The sequence below is a fragment of the Capsicum annuum genome, chromosome 6 (assembly GCF_002878395.1).
Source record: "Capsicum annuum cultivar UCD-10X-F1 chromosome 6, UCD10Xv1.1, whole genome shotgun sequence".
In the NCBI taxonomy this organism is placed as follows: Eukaryota; Viridiplantae; Streptophyta; class Magnoliopsida; order Solanales; family Solanaceae; genus Capsicum; species Capsicum annuum.
This window is the reverse complement of record NC_061116.1, coordinates 213,701,288-213,728,484: the sequence shown is the minus strand read 5'-3', so window position 1 is coordinate 213,728,484 and position 27,197 is coordinate 213,701,288. Positions and strand designations below refer to the sequence as shown.

The following is a 27,197-nucleotide window of genomic DNA, read 5'->3' as shown; positions in this document are numbered from 1 at the left end:
ATACAGTTTTGGGGTTGTTGTTTACAAGTTGCAACCTATGTTATAAACAGATTACCTAGTTCTGTTATCAACAATAAAACTCCTTTTGAAAGATTATATGATAGAAAACCTTCTATAAGTCATCTCAGGGTTATAGGATGTCTTTGCTATGCTAAAGTAGTTCAAGAACTAGATAACCTTAAGTCTAGAGTAAGGCCTGTTGTACTTATGGGATACTCAGAAGTACAAAAGGGCTACATTCTTTATGATATTAAAACTAACTCTTTCTTTATCAATAGAGATGTTATTTTCAAGAAAGATGTGTTTCCATTCACAATAGTGAAACAAGATACTGATCCAAGCATATTTCAATAAGTTGAATTGAGCTATGAGGAATCGGAAGCCGGTGAAGGATTAAATCTGCCTCTATCATCTACAATTCCTCCACCACATCCCCCAGAAGTTGATCACCAAAAGAAATGGTCATTCAATACCTCACACTGACCATACGGATAATATTCAGGAGCACAGAAGATTAGAAAGGGAAAGGAGGCCACCCCTGTTGATGAAAGATTTTGTGTCACTAAGTGTTCAAGATAGGCCCTATGCTATGACCAACTACATAGCATATGACCAGTTATCTGCTTTCTATCAGACATATTGAGCTAATATGTCCAATATGACTGAACCAAAAACCTTCAATGAGGCTGATGCTGATCCAAGATAGATGGAAGCCATGCAGTCAGAAATTTCTGCACTTGAAGGTAATCAGACCTGGGAAATTGTTAAACTACCTGAAGGGAAAAAGCCTATAGGATGTACGTGGATTTATAAGATTAAATACAAGTCCACGGGTGAAATTGAAAGACTAAAGGCTAGACTTGTAGCTAAGGGGTATAGTCAAAAGGAAGGGATTGACTATCAAGAGACTTTTTAACCCGTAGTTAAGATGAAAACTGTCAGGACAATCTTACCCATTGCTGCTCAAAATCAGTGGCATATACATCAGATAGATGCATTTGATGCCTTCCTTCAGGGAGATTTATTTGATGAGATTTCTATGGAAATGCCTCAAGGATTTCAAAGTCAGGGGGAGAAGACACTATGCAGACTTATAAAATCCCTCTATGGTTTCAAACAAGCTCCAAGACAATGGAATGCTAAGCTGTCGGAAGCTTTGATCAATCTTCAGTTCAAACAAAGTGAGTTGGATCACTCTTTATTCATCAAGAAATAAAAAATTTGGGTTGTGATTGTTCTCATATATGTTGATGATATGCTCATAACAGGAGACAGTATCAAGTCATAGAAGAGACTAAAGCAGATTTAAAGAACGTGTTCAAGAAGAAGGATCTAGGAGAGTCAAAATACATCCTAGGAATTGAATTTGCTAGATATAAGCATGGAATCTTAATGCACTCAAGGAAATATTCCTTGGAACTCATTGCAGAAACGGGACTAAGTGTTGCAAAACCGGCAGCAACACCTGTAGACACAACCACAAAGCTGACAACCAAAGAGTTTGATGACTATATCAGAAGCACTGAATTATATGTAGTAAACGATTCTTTAGCTGACCAAGGAAAGTATCAAAGGTTAATAGGTAAACTTCTATATCTTGCCACGACAAGACCTGATATAGCATTTGCAATACAAACTCTAAGTCAGTACTTACAACAACCAAATCAGTCTCACATGGAAACTATTATAAGAGTTGTGAGGTACATCAAGAATCATCCAGGTCAAGGTGTACTTTTATCCAGTAAGAGCAACACTGATATCACAGCATACTGTGATGCTAACTGGGCAGCATGTCCTCACACTAGAAAGTCAGTTTTAGGCTACATTGCGAAACTAGGTGACTCACTGGTGTCATGGAAATCAAAGAAACAAAACACCATATCTAGAAGCTCTGCAGAATATGAATACAGAAGCATGGCTACAATAGTAACTAAATTAGTTTGGATCTTGGGATTGATGAAAAAGTTTGGCATTGAGGTAAAGCAACCTGTTCAAATATTCACAGACAGTAAAGCAGCAATGCAAATGGCAGCCAATCCAGTTTACCATGAAAGTACCAAACACATTGAAATAGATTACCATTACATTCGGGAGAAGATCAATCAAGGAATGGTGACAACCAGATATGTTTCAATAAGGGATCAACCAGCGGACTTACTAACCAAATTGGTCATTCATAACTTTAAAGGTCAGAAAGCCTTACTGTTTTCAAGCTATTAAAATTTTCTTTCACTGTTAGAGTTTCAGCATCTTGATCCAGTTGTTGTTTCCAAGTAGACAGAAGTTCTTCATCCTGAAATACTCAAAGCCACTTAGTGATTTGCTAAAGAATTTAAAATTCTATAGAATTTAAAAAAATAGACCTGCGGCATGCAGATAACCACTTTATTTGGGAAAAGTTTCGTCAGAAATTTATTTGTGCTTGCAACCTGTTTCCCCTTGTCTTGCATCTTCCCAAAACTATCCTGAACACGTCAAAATTCAGTACTATTTTAAAAAGACAATTAAGTTGTCATATGGCTGTGTTTATTCAACGGTAATACAACACAAGGGCAAATTCATGTCCAGGTTTTTCGAATGTAAATGACACTTTTTTGGAAAATATAAATTTCTTTTAAACAATGTAAAATGAAGAGGAAAGGAACCGAAAGACAACGAAGAATTAGAAAAATTATTTTTAAAAAAAATGAGGACAATAAAGGCCTAATTCACAGCCATAAGCAAGAGGAACTTAGTTAGAATTAGAATATTTTTGTGGTTTGGTTTTATAAAATATTGGTTGAGACATTTATCAAAGAAGTAGCTGCTTTTAGCAAATAAGATCGCTTTGATGGTTTAATTTCTGAAAATCCTTTTAGATTGTTTTACAAAATAAGCCTAGTTTCCAAACAAACAACTAGTAATTTGTATCTAAATGCCTTAGTTTAATATCAAAGACATATCGCTCTTCCAAAATTAATCCCCCCAAAATGCTCAACAGGACCCAAAAAAAAAATGAAAAAGAACACAGGCGGCCTACATGTAAAGCTGGGTTCTTTTCCCGTTATTTATAATTCGAAATCCTCATTTACAAGATATTTTCAGCACTAACTGAAAGTTCTTAAAAAAAACTGAAGAGCTTATACTGGGAAGGCAAGCTCATATAAAATGCTGCCCAATTTGGTGAAGAGAGATCCTTTAGGCTATGACTGGAAAGAGTAAAATAGAAAAAGCATGTTTAGGCCTTATTTTGTCAAGCAATTGAAAGGATATATGTGTAAAAATATGGAATTGGGCATAACTTTACCCCAAGGGATAGATAGCTCATTAGGGGAGTATTTACCCAAGTCCATATAAACAAACCACCACTCCAATACCCAACTAATGTGGGATTGTATCAAGCTCTACGTACCTTAGAGCTTTTTGTGCTTCTCGCTTTTAAGAACATTGGTCATTCTTTAAAATTTTTTTGCTTTGTAATGCTTTTACTTGCACCAAGGATCTATCAGAACCAGTCTCTCTACCTTGTAGGGGTAAGGTCCCCATACTCTACTTGTGGGATTACATTGGGTATGCCATTGTTGTTGTTGTCATTGAGAGTGTGGGTGTATGCCACACTATGTAGTGTTCATATGCATGTGTGTGTGAAAATGATTTGTGTGTTTGTATCTGTGTCTGTGTATGCTGCATGTGCATGCATGCATTGACATATACAGCTAAACTAATGTCTCTTTTCTGATGCAAAGTTGATATTTTGAACTTTTTGCTATAATAAGAGTCCCCTCTTAATACTAAAGCCAAGAAACTACTAAAGCCAAGAAATTTAATCCATAAGAAATTATTATACAGGCCACTTAATACACTGTATATACATTATAACAGGAAAAGATATAATCACAGGCATCTTGTAACACCCAATATTTTCGGGCTAGAGTTTAGACCATCGTTCCTACCTATATAGACCCGAACTAAATTACTCGTATAACGCCTCGCATTTCGTGCAACAATATAGACCATGATTCCGATGCGTTGATAATCCCGAAGCCATAAATCCTATACCAATATGGCATGTTAATTATTTTCATAGTATGTGAATCCATTCAAGCTTTAATTTAGACCATAGAGGTCCTTCAACTCAAGGACGAGTTGAAACTATTTCGATCGATTATGTTTTAGTGGACGTTGTAATTTGTGTCAGCTTCCATCAAATATAACTCTCTGTATATGTCGAATTAGAGAGGCTAATATGTTTCAAATAATAGCTCTTCGAGTTAGCTTTCCAACGATGCTAATTTTTAGACGGCGCCTATGTAAACATAGGCGATAGCCTAGGCGGCGCCTATGTAAACATAGGCAATAGCCTACGCGGCGCCTATCTGAACATAGGCAATAGCATAGGCGGCGCCTATGTAAATGTTTCAAGTGACTTAAACACTTCATTTTTGGGGTAAAATGGTCCTTTTCCACCCTTACTTAGCCCTAAAAATGAAATTCAGTTCCAAAGACCCCAAAATACACCTTTATTCATCAAAAGTGCTCAAAGATTCTCCTTAGGGTTTCAAAATAAAAACCCAAGCTACTCAAGATTCAACCGGGGGTTTTAGAAACTAATTGCATATTTGGAATCTCCAGAACGTAGGCTTCAAGAAGCACCTATAATATTCGTATATAGAGGTACGTGGGGTTATCTTAAGAATATCATGGGCTTTAAGAATTCATGTTTTCAAAATGGTGATTTTAAAATTACGAATATGATTATGTTTTAAACATTTTATGATATTGATTTGCTCTTTAGGCCTAATTTCAATGTCATTTGATATATCATATATGGATATGCATGTGTTTCATAATGATGATAAATTGAGAGCATGATTTACACGTAACCCCTTTCTTGATATGATATTTTTTAAGTTTTCACATAATATGAATCATTTGAAATCATCTTGAAATGCATGTCCTGAAATGTCTTAAAATGCCATGATTTGGATATGGTTTTTGACTTGCAAAGAGAGAGTTGTTTTTGTTCATGTTAAAATATGTTGCATATGACGATTGAATGAAGAGAATGATATGATACTGATGACTTGTAAGTCGGGTACGACGATACGCTACAGAGTATGACATGTGATTGATTTGAACAAAGTTTGAATGCATTGATTTTTATGAGAAAGGTGGATGGCCGAAGAAGGTGTTTGAGTGAAAGAGCTCATTGATGGAAACCGTAGTTGCCGATGCGGGTCATATGATATTGTATCCTACATAGGAGGGTAATAAAATAATTGGGACATCTCACATGGGGGGATTCTCTATGGTGTACTCATATGGGGGTATACCGGCTCCAAATCCTGGTGGCTACTTGGATTGGAGGCTTGGCCGCCGAGTACCAGAGGCAGATTCCACATAGCCGTGAAATTACAATTGTAGGGTATTCCACCTAGTTCAATCGCATTACAATGATACTGAAAACTATTACATTATGCCCATGTGTTTTCAAATAATTTGATATGAAACTGCTTTATAATGGCTCTCACCTATATTGTGTAAAAATATTATATTTTAGTTTTGATTTCTCAACGTACCAGTACTTTTAATGATCCCCTCCCCTCCCAGGTTTGGAGGCATAGTATAGGGGTCCAGACAACCAGTAGATTCCTACCAATAGATCGCAGAATTAAGTGGTGAGCCTTTTATATTTCGGAAGGCCTGATGTTTGCAGTTTAATTTATCATTTATTATTTTTGGGTCTACTGGGGGCCTTGTCCTAGTTTTCAGATAGACATTTGTTTTAGTCATGTAGTAGAGATTTCACAGACATTATAGAAATGTTGTGTTGAGATTGTGGGACATTATTCCCCATTATTGCTTTCATATGATTCCTGACCATGTTTCCATAATATTGTTTATCTTCCGCATTTTTTTTATCATATGAATTATGTGCATGACTACCAGACAGATAGGGGTGTTTCGGGCCTTTATGGTTCGGGATACTCATCACGTCCAGGGCCCCGGTTTGGGTCGTAACAAACTTGGTATCAAAGCATGGTTCATGGTCCCAAGGTATCTGCAAATCGCTTCGGGTAGAGTCTTGTTTATGGGTATGTAGCGCACCATACTTATAAGTAGGAGGCTACAAGGCATTTAGGTGTATCTCTCTTTCTTCATGTTCTAGTTCGTACAATAGAGTCAGAATGTTCCTCCTTCATACTCTAATTCGTGCTATGGTGATGTCCATATGAAAGTAAAATCATCCCAAATTCTTTCCTTACTCAGATGTTCGGAGACCCGTCATATTACTGGGGTGATTAGTATATTTATATTATGTTGCATTCTTCATTGGTGGTAGATGATTGATGCTAGACCATTGGCTTGAATTTAATGTAGGATGTGGATGTAAGAATAGTGGCATGAGATTAATGATGTATGTTTGTGGGAATAAATATTATTAGGCTTGATGTGTTGAAATAGTACGTGCTGTTATTTATATGAAAGTGATCTAATAAGCTTGAATGGTGTATGAATTGTCTTGAGTTTAAATTGATTCGTAATGAAGTATAATGTTGTCGGTATGGTGTAGAAGTATGCCAAGGTGATATGAGGTTGTGGTATTTCTCTAAGACTATTACATGCTGCGTGTGACTAGTGGTACCGTTGAGTTGCTAGTTGGAAAAAAACTAGTTAGATGGTATATGGTGTTCTAGATAGCCAAGTTAAGGAGCCTTGATTGATAGTGTTGATCCTTTTGATGTTATCTTGATTCTCATAGTAGAGGGATATAAATTTGGAGTCGCAATAGTGGTAGGCTATGTCGAAAGTGATATGGTTCATCAAAGGCTTGGTTATATCCATGTTAAGAGTTAGGATCTAAGTTTGAGTTTTGAAGGTTGAACCGATAGAAATAAGTGTGTAAGCATTATACTATGACTATTGGTGGCTATGGAAAAATAGAGTGTATCCCAGAAGGTAGTCATTCGGGTTAAGTTCTACGATACCTAGAGTGCAGTAAGTGTAGTTCAGTTAGAATCTGGTAAGGGATCTCCCAAACTCTTGATGATGACTTGAAGCTAAGGGGGAGATGATAGAACGAATGACCAAGTAAGGCTCTCAGATTCTAGTTGTGATGCAGTATGGTTTAGAACATCAGAAAGTGAGGGTGAATCTTAACCCATTCCTACCTCAGTATTTTTTTTTTAGTTATCCGGATGCTTACTCATACCTTACGATTTATTTCTGTGATCATAGTTCATGATTTCGGTATATGATAGAGAGTCACGTACTCTTCTAGTTCTGAGATAAGGAGTTCTAGTTCATTCAAGTAGTCAGAACCACATTCCTTATGTTATGAACTCTAGTTGAGGTCATGCAACTCATGACGCATGTACTCACTCTTTATAGTGTGCTCAGTCCCGTATAAAAATCTTTTCATGCTTCAGGGTCTTATGTTTTAACCTTCTAGTGACCCACCCTATTCAATGATAGTGGTGATGATGTAAATGTTCTTGGTGATGGAAGATCATAGTATGCTTTCTTAGATAAGGCCATAATTATAAAGTACGAGTTGGGGCCAAGTCTTTCATGCACGTGATGGATAGCGGAAAAGTTTGTATGTATGTCATAGGGTATCGCGTGGGAGTTATATTGACAATAGTTTAGAAACTGTGTGAAGTGTGTATCTATAGGTGGTTGCCTTGAAGTCAACATGTGGTTATAAAATAGGCTTGAATGACATTTTGGGATTGTAGTGGAAGGTCGCAATATGCATTAGCGACTTCATATTAAGAGTTCAGAGTAGTCATTGAAGTGATAAGGCATGTTATACTTAGGATGTGATCTTTAAAGGAGATATAGAAGATTGCATCATATGGTTTAGAATAATAGCGTGGTCTGGCATGTTGTATTTTTTGTGACTTAGAGTTAGGCTTGATCACGGCGAAGGGATTAAGTTATTTCGGACATTAGTAGAAAGATTTGTCAGTGCTCATATGAGAATTTTAAGCTGAGTTGAATGAATATGATATTTATAGGGAATAGTATAGTTAAGGGATATTCGGGAAGTACGCTAAGCCTGAAAGTAAGAAGTTGTATTGCCAAAGGTTTGAAAATTCTATCCTAATTTAGGAGTTATATGTCTATATTCCAGACTGCAAAGTAGTGTCAATGTTGTGATTTCCTCAGTTGGATGTCTTATGTAATCCATACCCAAGATTCATGGCTCTCTATTATAGCTAGAATTTCTTTAGAGAATTGCACTGAAGATATACTCTAGTTAAGTATGAGGGTGTAGTATAATTCACTCTGTATGGCCAATAAGTCAGTTTAGCAGTCAGATTCGCATGACTTGTTTTCTCGTCTTTGCACTTATTCATGCTACTCAAAATCTCAGACATGCTACTATTCCAAGATAGAGTATACCAGTAGTTACGAGTATAGCCCAGTTCATGCATCATGCATTAAATTCAGATTCCAGATGTTCAGTTACTATTCAATTCATAGGTTCCCTGTGCATCGCCTCAGTTTTCCGAGTATCTTAATGAATTGAGCATTCATAGGGGGACATAGGGTCCCAAGGGGGAGATACCCCATTCAGCTGCATGCATAGATTTTTATTACAAGCTTAGAACCAGTTATCATTGCATATTCAGTCATACGTTCATACGTCATTTCAGTCAGATACGCATGTATTAGAAATGCATGTCCAATAGAAAAAGTTCAGCTTATCAGTGTATTCAGTTCTGCTTTCATGAGAACAACTCAGTAAAAAATCCATCCATCAGGTATGCATGTTCATTATGAGAACTAAGCTTATGAGTAGCTTCAGTCGTGTATTTCATGCATCAGATATGCACGTCCGGTATAAGAATTTAGAACATCAATAGTTGCAGTCTTATAGTCATGTTTTAGATCAGTGTATTCTTTCTTAGAGAAATATATCATGTCCACATTATTCCATACCTCTAAGCTTCAATATGTTCCTACCCATCATTCAAGGATGAATGATCCCAAGGGGGAGATAATGTAACACCCCATATTTTCGGGCTAGAGTTTAGACCATTGTTGCTACCTATATAGACCCAAACTGAATTATTCTTGTAACGCCCCGCATTTCGGGCTATAATATAGACCATGATTCCAATGCGTTGATAATCCCGAAGCCATAAATCCTGTGACAATATGGCATGTTAATTATTTTCGTAGTATGTGAATCCATTCAAACTTGAATTTAGACCATAGAGGTCCTTCAACTCAAGGACGAGTTGAAACTATTACGATCGATTAAGTTTTAGTGGACATTGTAATTTGTGTCAGCTTCCATCAACCATAACTCTCTGTATATGTCGAAATAGAGAGGCTAATATGTGTCAAATAATAGGTCTTCGAGTTAGCTTTCCAACGATACCAATTTTACAAAAATCCGGCACCCGAGCAAGAGGTTATTGCCTTTCAAAGCAATATACGTCGCCTAACCAATCGCACATGGCCACTAGAAAGCATAGGCGATAACATAGACAGCGCCTATGTAAACATAGGCGATAGCCTAGGCGGCACCAATCTGAACATAGGCAATAGCATAAGCGGTGCCTATGTAAAGGTTTCAAGTGACTTAAACACTCCGTTTTTTGGGTAAAATGGTCCTTTTCCACCCTTACTTAGCCCTAATCATGAAATTCAGTTCCAAAGACCCCAAAATACACATTTATTCATCAAAAGTGCTCAAAGATTCTCCTTAGGGTTTCAAAATAAAAACCCAAGCTACTCAAGATTCAACCGGGGGTTTTAGAAACTAATTGCATATTTGGAATCCCCAGACGTAGGCTTCAAGAAGCACCTATAATCTTCGCATATAGAGGTACGTGGGGTTATCTTAAAAATCTCATGGGCTTTAAAAATTCATGCTTTCAAAATGGTGGTTTTGAAATTACGAATATGATTATGTTTTAAACATTTTATGATATTGATTTGCTCTTTAGGCCTAATTTCAATGTCATTTGATATATCATATATGGATATGCATGTGTTTCATAATGATGATAAATTGAGAGCATGATTTACACGTAACCCCTTTCTTGATATGATATTTTTGTAAGTTTTTACATGATATGAATCATTTGAAATCATCTTGAAATGCATGTCCTGAAATGTCTTAAAATGTCATGAGTTGGATATGGTTTTTGACTTGCAAAGAGAGGGTTGTTTTTGTTCATGTTTAAATATGTTGCATATGACGATTGAATGAAGAGAATGATATGATACTAATGACTTGTAAGTCGGGTATGACGATACGCTACAGAGTATGGCATGTGATTGATTTGAACAAAGTTTGAATGCTTTGATTTTTATGAGCAAGGTGGATGCCCAAAGAAGGCGTTTGAGTGAAAGGGCTCATCGCTGGAAACCTTAGTTCCCGATGCGGGTCATATGATATTGTATCCTACATGGGAGGCTAGTGAAATAATTGGGACATTCACATGGGGGGACTCCCTGCGGTGTACTCACATGGGGGTATACCAGCTCCAAATCCTGATGGCTACTTGGATTGGAGGCTTGGCCGCCGAGCACCAGAGGCGGATTCCACATAGCCGTGGAATTACAATTGTAGGGTATTCCACCTAGCTCAATCGTATTACAATGATATTGAAAACTATTACATTATGCCCATGTGTTTTCAAACAATTTGATATGAAACTGCTTTATAATGGCTCTCACCTATATTGTGTAAAAATATTATATTTCTGTTTTGATTTCTCTACGTACCAGTAGTTTTGTATTGACCCCCTCCCCTCCCAGGTTCGGAGGCACAGTCTAGGGGTCCAGAAAACCAGTAGATTCCTTCCGACAGATCGCAGAATCAAGTGGTGAGCCTTCTATATTTCAGAAGGCTTGATGTCTGCAGTTTAATTTATCATTTATTAGTTTTGGGTCTACTGAGGGCCTTGTCCCAGTGTTCAGATAGAAATTTATTTTAGTCATGTAGTAGAGATTTTGCAGACGTTATAGAGATGTTGTGTTGAGATTGTGGGACATTATTCCCCATTATTGCTTTCGTATGATTCCTGACCATGTTTCCGTAATATTGTTTATCTTCCGGATTTTTTTTTATCATATGAATTATGTGCATGACTACCAGAAAGATAGGGGTGTTTCGGGCCTTTATGGTTCGGGATACTCGTCACGGCCAGGGCCCCGATTTGGGTCGTGACACATCTATTCTTGGGCATTATGATCTGAAAATACTATCTCCACCTTATGATCATCTGAATGAATGTGAGTCCCATTGATCACAATATTATCTGGAATCTTCTCAAGCCAACTTTTGTACATTGAATATGACACTGAATTTGCTGCCTTAGTCTCCTTAGCATCTTTCATGAACAATATGATTGGGGAATTTCTGCTTTCTCTGATTAGAACCTGAAAAAGTAGAATGAAAGGTAAAGACTAAAGTTTACAAAAAAATACAAAAAGAAAGGAACAGAAATCCCACATATTAGTTTTCAAACGAACTTATTCTTATTTGTTGAAAGAAATCACACCTCAAACAATGTGTTAACGAGTAAATTTTCCAGATCATCCTGTCCAGTGCCTTCTAAGCGCAGTTCATCGACTGAGAGGATGTGATGGAAAAATGCATTGGAAGTAAAACTATGACTGCTTACTTAAGAATGATGTTAACTTAATATATAAACTAAAGGAAAATAGTTAACTGGAATTCAAAAAGTACCTTTGCAAAAGAATCCGTGATCATCTTCGCAAAGACCACCTAAGTTAATGCCATGTGGGATGGATTTATCAAATTGGACGCCAACCTTTGCCGATGGACTATCTTTGAAAGACAATACAATCTTCCCTCTAGTTCCAAATGCTGGGCCCCTGGAACAATGGAACAAGACAGAGAAGGTTAAAAATAAGAGACTCAGATTGTACTAAAACATATGAATGGGCAGTTGCAGAACAAGATGTGGTACAGGAGATGAAGTACAATTCACTGCCTACAAATACAGAAAAATAAAGATTATGTCTTAACTTTATAAACTAAACAAATAAAACAGGAAGTAACAAATACTCCTATCCCAATTTATGTGAAGGTGTTTGACTGGCACAGGAGTTTAAAAATGAAAGGAAGATTTTGAAACTTGTGGTCTAAAACAAATTATAGATATTATTGGCTTTAAACTATCTCATCAACGGTAAAATGAAAAGTTTAATGGTAAATTATTACTCTCAGTTTCAATTTGTTTGTCATAGTTTGACGTGACATGAAGTTTAAGAAAGTAATCTTAATCTAAAGACATGTATAATGTATTTAGAATGCCCTTTATGTTGTGGTATTAACACGTCATGTGAGATGGTGAAACTAAAGAGTTGCCAAATTAGGAAAGACACATTTTTTTGAAACATGCTAAAAAAGATAGTAAAGCAAACAAATTGAAACAAGTGGGAGAACTAAATATAGAAATGCATCATTCTTTTTGGGATGACTAAAAGGATCAAGTGTATATTAATCATAAAACCATTAGTTACTAGCAAATGCATCAAGAGTGATTCTTATTTTTTTCCTGGATAAAGCAGTTTCATCGATGACATTAAGAAATATGGATCAATAATGATTATTTTCTTTTATGAGAAACCGGAAGGACAAAATTACTAGGGACCATCACAAAATAACATCAGAAATTTGTTTAGATATAAGATACAGATCATTTAATAGTGCAGAAGAGTTGGTGTTGAGGTTCGTAGGAAAATTAGAATTTACCTGATGGGAGTCGAGTCAAGTGCAGAAGTAGAACCAATAAATCTGACTCTATCACCTGAACATCTTCAACATCATTTATTAGTACAAAGAACAACAACAACATCACATGCCTAGTGTATTCCCACAGAGTGGGATCTGAAGAGGGTAGGTCCCCAACTTTTATTTCTATATTTTTTTTCTTAGTAAAAATAAAATCTGAAGAAAAAAAAAATGCAACTCCTGAATATTCAAAAACAAGGGACTAACCAAAGGGCATTCAATACCTGTCATAAAGACGGTGTTTTTCGATGGCACGGCTAAAGAGGATATACTGTCATTAGCAGTTGGGGTAGATGATGCTTCAATGCCTTCCATTGGCTCAGCATCCTTGACAGATAGTCTCTGAATGATATGAAAATGTATCCATGATTTGCATCTGAGTCTACCACATCAATAAAAATGTAAGAGCGACAAAGGGAATAACAAAGTCTAAAAAATGACATGAAAGATTTTAATAGGTGACTGACTCTAGATTTAACTGAAAAGAACTCTAACTTGTAGAAATAAGATAGATGACATGCAAAATCAACCCCAGGAAAGAAGAAATTTCATAAATTTCATCTACTGTCTTTGCATCCCCTCAATATGTCTATAGCCCCTTTATAGGTCTATAAGACAAAACTCGAAGTACGTCTTAAATGCTAGGTGGCCACTAGTACTACTTCAAGGGGGGTCAAGAACAACAAAAATGGAAAAACAATTAAGGTTAATTATGCAATGTTCCTCAAAAGCATAGTAAGTAATTTCATCTTACAAAAGTTTCGCTATCAAAAATGAGCAATTTGGCACCATAAAAATGTGCAAGTGCCTTGACCAGAATCTCCTGATATATTTCTGATCCTGGAAAACAAAAGCAGAACTGGTCAGTACCTGTAGATTAATATCGATCAAACGCTCCAATGAGAAAAATGAAATAATAACAATACAAAATTTGTTAAATAATTACTGAGAAAATAACAAACCTGCAGGACTAGAAAGCAAAATTCTTGGGTTGACTGCAGGAAGCTCATTGATATATTTAACTTGCTCATTGTGCTATAGGTGTAAATATGAAGTGGCAATCATCGCATGTTTTGTGTTCTCACTGCAAATTCACAGATACAGACATCTTCACCAAACCAAGGCTTATTTAAAGCACAAAGCTACATACAATATGAGATAGCTATATAACTGTTGAGGAATGAGAATAGAGAAAGAAAAAGGAGGGAAAGTTAGTAAAAGTTTCAAGAAGTTAGTTACATTGTTGAAGCCAGTTATTTAGTTGACACCACACTGTTAAGCTATCATCAAATCTTGTTAGATTCGGACAGAATAAATCAAACCACAAGTACAATAAAAACAAGAACAACACAACAGATTTACGTGGAAACCTTGCGGGAGAAACCACGGGCAGAGGCAGAGAAATTTCACTATAAAAGGAGAGGAGTACAATGTGGAGAATGTGCGTATTTTTTGAATACTCAAAAAACCCCACAAAATGCACTTATATAATACGTGCATACAGATAAGTCCTAGGCCCAAAAACATAAAGGTGCATACTGGCTCCGAGATCAGGCCTATCCTACGCTACCACCACAAACCCCATTAAAAATCACAAACATGAGTCACACCGCGAAACTTTCAGGGCCGAATCAATAAAATTCTGGTCACAACTCTAATAATCTCCACCTTGACACGAATTTTAATTCACAACTCAAATCTATTTCAAGACAAACTCTCTACCTCATCCACAAAAGGCCCTAAGGGTACATCTTAATAGCTAACACCAACCAAGTCCAAGCAATGCTCAAACTCGGCACTTGGTAGTGTCTTGGTCATCATATCAGTAGGGTTATCATGGGTACTAATCTTGCTCACCACAATATCACCACGACCAATAATTTCACGCACAAAATGATATATCGATGTGCTTTGTCCTCTTGTGAAACATCTGATATTTCATAAGGAAGATAGCACTATGACCGTCACAAAAGACCGTAGTAATCTGTAAGTCTTTTCTAAATTCACCAAACAGACCGTTCAACCAAATTTCTTCCTTGAAATCCTCTGTAATAGCTATGTACTCTGCCTCAGTAGTTGACAAAGCAACCGTAGTCTGTAAGGTAGCTTTTCAACTGATAGCACAACCACCAATGGTGAAATCATAGCCTGTAAGGGATCTCCTTTTATCATGGTCTCCTGCAAAATCAGAATCAACATACAAGATTACTCTATCTCTATTTTGCCCAACCTGCAAACAAATATCAGTAGATCCATGCAAGTATCTAAAAATCCACTGAACTGCTTTCGATATTCTTTGCCAGGATTTTTCATGTATCTGCTAGCTGCACTAATGGCATAAGATAAATCTGGTCAAAAACACACCATCGCATACATAAGAGACCCAATGGAACTAGAGTATGGAACTCGAGACATATAGTCATGCTCATCATCTGTCTTTGGAGATAACGTGGCCGAGAGTTTGAAGTCATGAGTTCTAATGGAGTACTTACAGGCTTGGTATTTTGAAAATCACAAACATGAGTCGCACCGCGAAACTTTCAGGGCCTAATCAACATAATTCGGGTCACAACTCTGACGTCTCTATATATAGTCAACTATGTACTACTAACAATAACAAATTTCTAAATACATCAATACAATACAATGATTTACTCTTGTTTCTTCTCTTTTCTTCTCTGATTCTAAGATGGTTGATCATCTCCAATCTCTTCCTCAATTTCTCTCATACAGTGATTTACTGTTAGTGTGAGTTACTGCATTATTCTTCATGGTATTAGAGATTAGTAAATTGAATCAGTGCTCTTGTCGATCCAATAATTTTTGTTTTAAATTTTTGGTGTTCATCTACACATTCAAGAATTTCTGAATTCTGATAATTTCTTGGTTACTCTGAAAGTAACTGCTAGACTAAGTGAGTTGGTCTAAAAGGAACTCTACTTTCATGAAGATGACTTTTGATGCGCAAAGAATTGGATCAATTTCAAACAATAGTGGATCAATCCCACGGCCACTACAGCCTCCATTAAATTATAATCATCCTCGGTTCTTATCTACGACAGATGTATCAAGTACTTCTCTGGTGTCTTTTCAATTAAAGGGAAGTGAAAAATATGTTGTATGGAGTAAGGTTGTTTGAATTGCACTACCAGGGAGTAACAAATTTGATATAGTTGACCTGGGAAACGAATGGGAAAGAGTCAATGCCATAGTACTTTCTTGGCTTATGAATGCAGTTTCTACTGAACTGCTTGGAGGGGTACTGGTCTATGTCTCGACTACATATTTTGTATGGTTAGATCTTAAGGAAAGATTTGATAAAATAGATAGTTCAAAAACTTAGAATTTGCACCAAGAAATTGTAACCATGACTCAGGGAGTTCAATCTGTGTCTGTATATTTAACTAAGCTGAAAGATTTATGGGATAAGTTTGAATCTTTTGAGCCTACGAAAAATCAAGAGAGTTCTTGCCTTATCTTCAAAGACAAAAGTTATATCAGTTTCAAATGGGCTTAAATGACACATACTCCAAAGTAAGAAGCCAAATTTTGTTGATGACACTACTACCAACTATCAACATGGCCTACTCTATGATCATAAGTTATGAGAATCAAAAACTTATGGATCTGTTTGTGCATGCGATGTGTCTTCTTGGTCCTGCTCCTAATACAGCTGATACAGTTGCCATGTACTCTAAGAATAGCTATCAAGGTGGTAGTTATCAAGGTAACTATCAAAAGGAGAAGAGAAACTATGTGTCAACATATAATCCTAGTGGTGTGTGTGATTACTGTAAAATAAAAAGTCATTACAAGATAGATTGCTACAAACTTGTTGGTTACCCTCCAGGACATCCTTGACATAGAGAACAAAAGATTCAAAATGAAGCTAGAACTGGCTATGATCACAGTACAAGTAGAGGAAAGTTGCTTCTAGTGCTCACTATGTTGTAGTTGAGGATTGGGTCGGCACTATCAAAACCAAAGTCCTGTACTTCTATCTTTGCCCCCAAGGTTCACACCTGAGCAATATTCTTAGATTTGCAAGATGCTGGAACAACACAATCAAGTGACATCTTCCATGCCATCTGCTAGTGCAGCAAATATATCAGGTAGTGGCAGTGACTTAATGGTTTGCATAGTGGGTTATTGACACAGGTGCTACAAACCATATGACTGCAGATATTGATCTTCTAAAATAAATTCAATATCTCAATCCAAAAAGAGTAATACTACCCAATGGTAATGTGTCACTAGTGACACACATGCAATGTAGTGATATATCTAAAAATAGTACTATCCAGAATGTTTTTCATCTACCTCAGTTTAAATACAATCTGTTATTAGTCTCAAAGTTTACTAAGCAACTTAGCTACTCAGCTACATTCTTCCCTAACTTTTGTTGTTTCAGGATCTTTAATTTGGAGTGGGAAGGTGAAGGAATTGACATAGAGAAAAATGGACTATACTTCTTATTGAGATAAAAGCTTCCAGGACATGGCAAAGTTGCAGGCTGTGTGTTCAATACTCAAAGTACAAAATCTAATATAAGGTTATAGTGTAGTAGGCTTGGACATGTTCCTTTTAGGATACTATCTCACATGTTTTGTGTTTGAAAAACTCATGTAAATGACAATATAAATAAGTGTGAAGTCTGTCCATTTGATAAACAAACTAGGCTAGCCTTTCTGGCAGTACATCTAGTGTTAAATCTTTTGACTTAGTACATATGGATCTCTGGGGTCCTTATAAGGTTCCTACTTGTGATGGACACAAGTACTTCTTAACTGTTGTGGATGATTTTACTAGAATGACATGGGTGTTTTTACTCAAGCTGATGTCATTATTGTTCTTAAGTATTTTTTGTCTTACATGCAAACCCAGTTTAATACTTGTGTAAAAGTGATTAGAATTGATAATGGTACTGAATTTGTCAATCATATATGTTCTGAACTCTTGGCAAATCTAGGCATAACTCATCAAACTTCTTACTCATATACACCTCTGTAAAATGGTGTAGCTGAGAGGAAACATAGGCATTTGCTAGAAATAACAAGAGCTATTAGGTTTCATGCTAATATACCTTTAAAGTTTTGGGGACACTGTGTGAAAGCTTCTACATATCTAATAAACAGGCTTCCTTCTTCTATATTAAGATATATCACACCTTATGAAAAACTGTACAACAAGAAACCTGCACTAGATCATCTAAAGGTCTTAGGTTGTGCTAAGGTAGTACATGAATTGGATAAACTTAAGCCTAGATCAATAAAAGCTATTCATATGGGTTATTCAGAAATAGAGAAAGGTTATATCCTTTATGATCTTACTGACAAGATATTCTTTGTTATCAAAGGATGTCATTTTCTTAGAAGATATATTTCCATTCAAGGATACTATGATAAGCTTCACAATCGTTATTTCCTATATGTGACTTGACAGCAGGAAGTAGTAATGAGTTAGCTATTGATATGATAGGAGTTGAGACCGGTTCACAGTCACAAGCACCTGCTGGTAACAACTCACAACCACAACCAACAATTGAGAATGACTCATAATCACAATCTCATGCTGAACAACTATAACATACAATTAATACTACCCTAGTCTAGTCAACTACAGTTCCTGTTGCATAAATTCCTGCTATAACAAGATACTACACAAGAAGAATAACTAGACAAAATGCTGCTGAATTGACTCAACAAGATGCTACGTACCCTAATCAAAGAAAATCCACCAGGGGCACACATCCACCTAGATGGATGAAAGACTTTCTATCATTAACTATAAATGACAACATCTTATATCCTCTCTCAAACTATGTTTCTTTAATTTTTCTGATAAGTATCAACGCTACTTATGTAACTTCTCAAACCTTATTGAACCAACCACTTATGCAGAGGCAGTCAAAGATGCTAGGTGGGTAGATGCTATTCAATTTGAGATAGCTGCTCTTGAAACAAAAATACTTGGCAGGTGCTCACTCTTCTGGAAGGCAAGTATCCTATAGGGTGCAAATGGATTGACAAAATCAAGTGCAAAGCTTCAGGACAAATAGAACGATTCAAAGCAAGGTTGGTATCAAAAGGGTTCAGTCAAAAGGAAGGGATAGACTATCAAGAAACCTTTAGCCCAATGGTAAAAATGGTTACTCAGAGGACTGTCTTGGCTATTTTGCAGCACCTAGGAATTGGCATATCCATCAAATGAATGTATACAATGCCTTTTTACAAGGTGTTCTGGAAGATGAGACTATATGAAACTTCCACAAGGTTTTAAATGTCAGGGGGAGAGACAGGTGTTCAGACTTTCAAAATCCTTATATGGATTGAAGAAAGCACCAAGACAATAGAATGAAAAACTGCATCAAGCCTTGATTAGATATAACTTCAGACAGAGTTAGAATGATCATTCTCTTTACATCAAAGATACAAGTGAAGGAATAGTTGTTGTACTAGTTTGTGTAGATGACATACTAGTGACTGGTAGCAAACTTGATCAAATAAGTGAAACCAAAGAGGTTCTTCACAAAGCTTTTAAGATAAAGGATCTTGAGAACTAAAGTACTTCCTAGGCATTGAATTTACAAGGTCTAAACAAGGAATTGTGATGCATCAGAGGAAGTATGTAGTGGAATTAATCTCAGAAACAGGTCTCAGTGCTGCTAAACCACCACCTACTCCACTTGATACTATAGACAAATTAACAACTACAAAATATGATCAACATACTTCAGATGATGCAAGGTCAAAAGATAAAGTATTAGCTGATCAAGGATGTAACAAAGGATAATAGGTAAGTTGTTATACCTCACAGTAATAAGACCAAACATAGCACATAGTGTATAGATATTGAGTAAGTTCTTGCAGCGTCCAAAACAGTCTCACATGAATGCATCACCTAGAATAATCAAATATATAAAAGGAAAATTGGAATAAGGTTTTCTCATGTTTAGCTCAAAAGAAGATGTTTTTATAGCTCATTGTGATGCAGATTGGGTTGCATGTGCTTTCTCTAGGAAGTCTATTACAGGCTTTACTATTAAACTAGGTGAATCTGTAATTTCTTGGAAGTCAAAGAAACAATGAACTGTTTCTAGGAGTTCAGCTGAATCAGAGTATAGAAGCTTTCCTTCAACAGTTGTAGAACTTACATAGCTAGTTGGTTTGATCAAGGATCTAGGTGTTCAACTAAAACTACCTCTGACCATCTTCAGTGACAGTAAAGCAGCTTCGTAAATAGATAAAAATCCTGTAGCTACCATGAGGAGACAAAACATATAGAAATAGACTGCTACTTTGTGAGGAAAAAGATCCAACAAGGGCTGATCAAGACTGAATATATATTCACTCATGCCCAACCCGCAAATTCATTCAATAAAGGCTTAACCAAGGTTCAACAAAAATACTTAATATCCAAACTTGACCTTGTCAATCTCTTTGCAGTGCCAAGTTTGAGGATGTGTGTTGAGGAATGAGAGTAAAGAAAGAAAAAGAAAGGAAAGTAAGTTAAAGTGTCAATAAGTTAGTTACATTGTTGAAGTCAGTTAGTTAGTTGACACCGCACTATTAAGCTATCATCTATTATATATGTACTACTAGCAAGAACAAAATTCTGAATACAAAAATACAACACAATGATTTACTCTTCTTCTTCTCTTTTCTTCCCTGATTCTAAGATAGTTGATCTTTTCCTATCTCTTCCTTCATTTCTCTCTGCTTACACTAATTTACTCTTAGTGTGAGTTACTGCATTATTCTTCAATAACCATCAAAACAAGATGAGGCATGGCTAACCCTGGGTAAACGGCAACATCTAATAAAAGAGTAATGTCCATTGTATGAACCAATGTGATCCATTCAATACCCTGTTGCACATCTAAAATTGGATATCTAGTGTGTCGACAATACAACAAGGGGGCCTTGCATTGTTTAAATCAAGAACGAGAACGAGTATGGCTCCGATACTAAGTTGAAATGTGTAATCTATCTCATCTAAAAATTTAAATTGTTAAAATGAACACACTTTTAATTCATTGATTAATTAATTTTTTTATGACCGAGAAACTCATCTAAGGCCAACCCTTAACCAACTGTAGCTGTGAAATTTGAGAATAATGGGACCGCGCCTCTACTCTTCTCTATGTAAATACCAATACAAGGCTTAGTTTGCATGGCGCAAGGTTCAAATATGTGACCTGAGTATAGAAAGAAAGTAATAACCTAAAACCAAAATTACACATATCATACAGAAACAAGATTATCTTAGATAAAAACATAGAAGTAGTCAGTTGGAACTGGATTAGAGACCCTTCCACATTCACAAGTGATTATTTTTCTTATATAGAAATGGATCGGGGAGACCACTTTTTCTTCATCCCACAGTTGTGGAACTTAACATTTACATTTAACCACTTGAAAAAATATTGTAACTCACTTGAAAAATTCGAACCTATTTGACTACTTTATCCTTTGCTTACATCATGGTCATGTTTTGTCTAAGGGATAACACTTACTATAGACCCCATTTTCAATTTTGGAAAGAAAAAGAATAGTTAATTCAATAAACCAAGTACTTGCACTATTTAATGATAATTTATATTTCCTAGCACTTCAACAAATTCTTAGACTAAAGCACAGGGGAACGTTTTCATAATACTATATAGAATTTGTGAATGTTCTTATATATATCTTACTATTTCAATAAAGTTTGTCTTGCATTTTAGGTAATAGTTGGGAGTTGGGACCAACAAAATTACTATATTCTTTTCCTTTTTATGAAGTCACTATTTAAATTGATCTGCATTAGCTCAAAGGTCTCAAATTTTTTTGTCTAACATAAATATTACATACCAACTTCTTTTTTCTTTTTGCAAAATTAATTAATTCACTAATAAGTTAACATGAACAAAAATTAAAACCTGTCTAACATATAGTGAAAATATTTTTATAATGAAAAGAAAATATTTTTATTTCTTAACTAGAATATAAGAAAATATAAGAAGTATCAGGAAATGCCCGAAAGACCAAAGAACTCAAGAGAAAAAAATAAAGGAAACTAAATAGATTTCCAGATATACAATGGTAATTGGATTATGCTATGTGATCTAGTTGCCTACTTGACTAACTTAAGTAATATGGAAAGTCATCGAATGATACTTCTATATTTTGTCCGTCAATGATTGGAGCATAAAGTTTTTCCATAACTGCAGCAGATTTTGAAGACATCTCTGAAGTTGAAGCAGGCATTAATCCTGTAATCCACCATCTTTCCTCCAACGTCTGTTAATAAATAAGTTTTTTAGTTATGTATGGATCAGTTTGCGAGCTCATAGCAAGAAGGCCAAAAGAAATGGTTCAGCGAATTACTTAGCATTGCCTGTACCAATGGATAATTCAAAATCAGAATATCATGACTAACAAGGGAAGGAGGCATGCAGCTCATTTCTTTGGTGTTTTTTACCACTAACCTGAGATGTCGGTTTCAAAGAAAATAGATCTCGACATTGGTTTGAAAATACCAACAAATCAAAAGCACGAGCAATAGATAAAGCATCTTCTACCTGGTTTTCGATAGTCAACAGTTTTCCTTTTCCGGCACTGGTCCCAACATCTGAAGGCGACTCCAATAGTAACTAAATAATCTATATAGAACAATGTCAAGGATATGCAATCATATAGATGACAAATAGTAAAGAATCACAAAAACCGTAAGGATTGAGCAAATACAAATGGAATCACAATAGCTCCTACAGCAACATGTAGAGGATGCGTAAGCATTATTTTTTGCTTGACTTAAGATAACTTCATCGCTTGAATTGAGAAAGCAAAAAAAATATTTGCTGATGGTCTTTCCATTGACTTGCACATGGCCGCTTCCTTTTCTATCAAGCAAAGCCACCCACTTGCCTTGATGCTGATCATGTCCACAAACAATGAGTAATCTATATACATTATGAAGTTCACAACCTTAGCAAATAGTCAAACAAATGTCATGCAGTCCATCGATATGCGACCGGGCCAGTCATTGGAACGGGCGGTAAAAAATTATATTATTTATATATTATTAAAATTATATTTTACGTATATATAATAGATGTCAACCTCTTCGATTATTGTTTCTTCAAATTTTGAACCCTTTTCGTTGAAATCCTGACTTCGCCTCAGTATACAACATGTTCATATTTAAATTTCTATATATGATAATCTCTCAGGAAGAAAAGTGCCTAAAGATAGTTTGCTCCAACTGCCTGAAGAAATTCCAATAAATATAACAGTGCCCAAAGAGAATTTTTGAAGATACTACAGATAATTCTAATCCAGAAAAGATCTGTGCATCAGCATTGAAAAGAAAAAATCATTTCTTTTAATTTGTTTCGAAAAGCATCTTCATACTAAAATTTTCACTAGCAGACAGCGTGTTTCGAATTATGGCAAACAGGCTTAAACTGTTGAACAAACAGGAAAGTCAAGGCAGTCCAAATTTAGAGCACTATATTTACAAGCCTTATAAAGCACGTCATCGTAGTAACAGGAGTGTCTTTGTTCGCACTAACCGCCAAAAGTCTTATTTAGAGGAAACAGGAAAGTCAAGGAAGTCCAAATTTAGAGCACTACATTTACAAGCCTTATAAAGCACGACATCGCAGCAGCAGGAGTGTCTTTATTCGCACCAACCGCCAAAAATGTCTTATTAACCTCTACTGTTGGGTTCTGCAGGGTTCTGCAGAATATACATTCTATTAGATATCAAATCTATAAACCAATATTCAACAGAAAAATAGTTAAAGGAAAACAAATACTACTAATATAAAATCTCCGGATACTCTGATGTGAGTCGGTACCAAGGCTTGTCTGATACAAAACCTGAATGACATCAAAGACTCTCCTAAGAAAATAGAAAAGATAAATAGAGTGTTTCCTACATCCATTTTTTGTTTGTCCATTATTGATTTGACATCAAAGACAATTTTATTATCACCTTTTTCAATATAATAAATCTAATAAATATATTGTGAAGTGATTATAAATAATAACAAGGGTAAATTAGGAATTAAAAAGATAAATTATTTTTAACCTAATAAGAACAAATTACGGATAAATAGATGAATTATTTTTAAACTGGATATGTAAAAAAGTTGACGTTATATTTGTAATATACCTTGCCTTTTGTAAGGTGTGACTAAAGTGGAGGGACTAAGGAAGTAAAAAACAAAAAAATACTTGCCTACTGGGGCAGGTGTGAAAACTCTACCGTCCACTGCAGCTTCACCTTTTTCGTCAGTCGCAGCATCAACTTTTTTGTCAGCTGCAGCCTCGATTTTTCCGTTAGCCGCGGCCTCAGCCTTTGCGTCAGGGCTGTCGTTAAAGTTTTTGTCAGCTACGTTGCCAGCTTCAAGTTCTGGTTGATCAGTTGAGTGTAACTCCTTTGAATTCTCAGATGGCAGCATCGATTTTTTTCCAAAGTATCCACATTGTCATCTCCCTAAAAAATCAATTCACACCAATCAAAAAGAACCAAAAATGAATCAATTTACTCATCAAACGCTTAACAAAAACCCCAAGAAAAAAAAAAGATAAGTAGAATTTTGAGTGAATCCTTAGACGTTTTAGAAAAGGAGGTATATCACCTACCAAAAATATTAATTTACTAACCAAACACTTAACAAAAACCAAAAAAAAAATGAATGAAGTAGAAATTTGAGTTCACCTTTAGACGCTTCGCAGAAGGAGGTGCATCATCCACCTTAAAAAATTAAATTTGATACCATCAAGGAAGTGAAAAAAAGAATCAATACTCATCCAATGCTTGACAAAAAAACTAAAATAAAATAACTGAATGAAGTGAAAATTTATATGAACCTCTGGATGCTTCGAAAATGGAGGTACATCATCAGACGACGATGATGGCCTCTTGTTTCCGGTGGACGGTAAGGAACCAGTCGGTTGTTTTGGCGATACCATTTTTGTTGAGTGAAAGAGAGGAACTTCTTCATTTTTTGGCTTGTTGCTTTGTTCAACTTTGCTGTTGATACTTCAGTAGTGTTGGTTTTTTGAAAGCTATTAGAGTATAGACAGGTAAGCACAGTTGGGCAGAAGAGTAATTAACCAAAAAAAAAATATTTGACTTTTTATATTTCAATGATTACATTAATACGGAGTATTCTACTGCATAAGTCATTTATTATTGTATGAAAAAACATAAATATCCTTAAAGGACCCGTTTGATAATGAAAATTTTTTCTCTTTTTTCCGGAATTGAACTTCAGAAATGTTTGGTCATAAAATTTGGAAAATTATATTTTTAATTTTTGAGACTTTTTAAAATTCCAAAAACAATAATAAAGCTATCACTTTGTTCACTCCAAATTACCCATTAGAATTCAAAAATAACTCAAATTTATTTAATTGCCAAGCACAACTTTAATTTTCAAATATCATTGTTCACTTTGAAAATAAAAATTATTTTTTTCTATTTTCACAATGAAACATGATTAAACGCTAACTTTTTTTTTGGAGGGGGAGGGGGAGGGGTTATTTATTGTTTATTAATCAAGTCAAAAGCTTGTCCTAACAAGGTTAAGTGATTGTTGTAATTATAATTTGGTTTTTAAGACCGGAGTCAAATTCTACAGTGAACTAAGATTCGTTGTTCAGTATCGCAAAGAAAATAAATTGGAACAATTATTTGATTTTCATGATTAAGATTTTGGTTTTAAACTATATAACCAATAAATCAAACTAACTATAAAATGGGTTGATACCATGATTAAGAAGCCTAAAGTTATGATTTCTTTATTTGCCGGATTCATTCTAACTATGTTATATAATCTAGCCAAATTAATCTCTACCAGTCATGAATCTTTTTTTACCACAGATAACTAGTCTGGACCAATAAGTTTAGTAATTTTCGAGTGTTATTCACTCGAACTAACCCTAGCAAAACCAATTAATCTATTCACTTAGATTGCATCAAAGCTTCGTTATCCTTAACCTCCACTTTTACCAACATGGGTTGTGGTGCAGCGGATGATGTTGCTTCACCCTGAACCAGAGATCGAGGGTTCGACCCTGGGCATGGAGAAAACTTTGTTGGGAGCGCTACTCCCGAATAGGGCCCTACCCGGCGCGAATCCGGATTAGTTGGACTCCAATGAGGGTACCGGACACCGGATGGAAAACCAAAAAAAAAAAAAAGAAACCTTCACTTTTAAATCCCAATCATTAAACTATTAAGGGAAAAAGCTCAAATATGTCATTGAACTATTAGAAATGGTTCATCTATGTCATCCGTTAAAAGTTTGGTCTCGTTTATGCCATTACCGTTACAAAACAGGCCCATTTATGTCATTATTTTGTAACGGTGATTTTGTAAAACCACCTTTGCTATATGGACTCTTATTAGAGGTTGACATCACCAAACTAGACACACTGAAAATATTACTCAGTTAAAAATTTAAATAGCATAGCCATATTTGATGATATCAATCAAATCAAATAATCAAAAAATTGAAAAAAAAAAGTTTGAAAATCCAATGAAAATCGTTTATAAAAAAAATCCCCAGATACTGAAGGGATGAAATTGAAATCTGCAAGTATTGCTACGTTTTGCATATTGTTCATTATCATTGATGAATAACTTGTTTTTTTCTTTTTCACAACAAAGCGATTAATAGGTTGAAGATTCTGCCATTCAAAACAAAAAAGAAGGCAAGATAAGTAAGTAAACATAACAAGTGAAAGTAAATCATCCCCAAAACCTAAGTTCAACCCTTGAACAATGTATCCTTGTCATAAGCCAAATTGTTCATAGAAACAAACTCGTGTTGACTAAACTCCAACATGCAGGCTCTATAGAAGCCATTAGGCCATGCACATCCCTTCAATTACACAATATACACTTCTGATATATTGAACAATAATTAATCAATGATATGAGCAATATGCAAAACAATCACAATACTTGCAGTTTTCACTTTCATCGAAATCAACCCCCACCCCACCCACCTACACAGAAAACAAAGCAGTATTTGTAGTATTTTTATAAACGATTTCGTTGCATTTTCAAACTTTCATTTTTTTAAAGAAAAATCGGTTATTGAATTTGATTGATATAGGATAGAATAATATGGAATATGGTTATGTTATTTAAAATGAGTCTTTTTTAAAATGAGTAATACTTTTACTAGGTCTAATTTGGTGATGTGAACCACATAGCAAAGGTTATTTTACAATACCATCGTTAAAAAATAATGGCACAAATGAGCCTGTTTTGTAACAACAATGACATAAACGAGCCAAACTTTTAACGAATCGCATAGATAAACCATTTCTAACAGTTCAATGCTTCAAAGTGACATTGTTCAACTAACACCTAATCTCAGAGTCGCTTTCGAGAACAACAAAATATGATAGCATTGTTAGCCGGCGGC

General features: G+C 35.4%; 1 pseudogene; it reads right to left on the bottom strand.

Annotated features, from left to right (window-relative positions):
* The window catches only part of LOC107853125, a 29,496-nt pseudogene extending 7,400 nt beyond the window's left edge, over positions 1–22,096 (bottom strand).
* Positions 22,097–27,197: the final 5,101 nt, after the last annotated feature.